This window comes from Monopterus albus, unplaced genomic scaffold, assembly GCF_001952655.1.
Source record: "Monopterus albus unplaced genomic scaffold, M_albus_1.0 scaffold303.1, whole genome shotgun sequence".
NCBI classification, from domain to species: Eukaryota; Metazoa; Chordata; class Actinopteri; order Synbranchiformes; family Synbranchidae; genus Monopterus; species Monopterus albus.
In genome coordinates, this window is record NW_018128183.1 from 375,605 (window position 1) to 375,953 (window position 349).

General features: G+C 62.5%; 1 protein-coding gene across 1 annotated transcript in view; it reads left to right on the forward strand.

The window, feature by feature from the left end:
* The window catches only part of nlgn2a (neuroligin 2a), a 186,585-nt gene that overhangs the window by 85,098 nt on the left and 101,138 nt on the right, over window positions 1-349 (forward strand). The gene's annotated exons all lie outside the window — the stretch shown is intronic.

Here is a 349-nt window from a genome sequence, read left to right on the forward strand (position 1 = left end):
AGGAGCCCAGACGGGCGGCGCAGCAACAGGAACCCGATCCAGGGGGTGGACCACCAGATAGAGTATATGTCCCCCTGGCTGCTAGGGCCCAGACCCTTGACTGGGCCCATGCCTCACGGCTAGCATGCCATCCGGGGGTACAACGCACCATTTCCCTCCTAAAACGCTACTTCTGGTGGCCCACCCTAGAAAAAGACGCCAGGGAGTACGTAGCCGCCTGTGCCCCCTGTGCGCAATCCAAACCACTCCACCAGTCCCCCTGCGCGTCTTCTTCGGCCGCTGACTACGCCTAGTCGGCCCTGGTCTCATATAGCCCTCGACTTTGTCACCGGCCTGCCTCTCTCCCAGG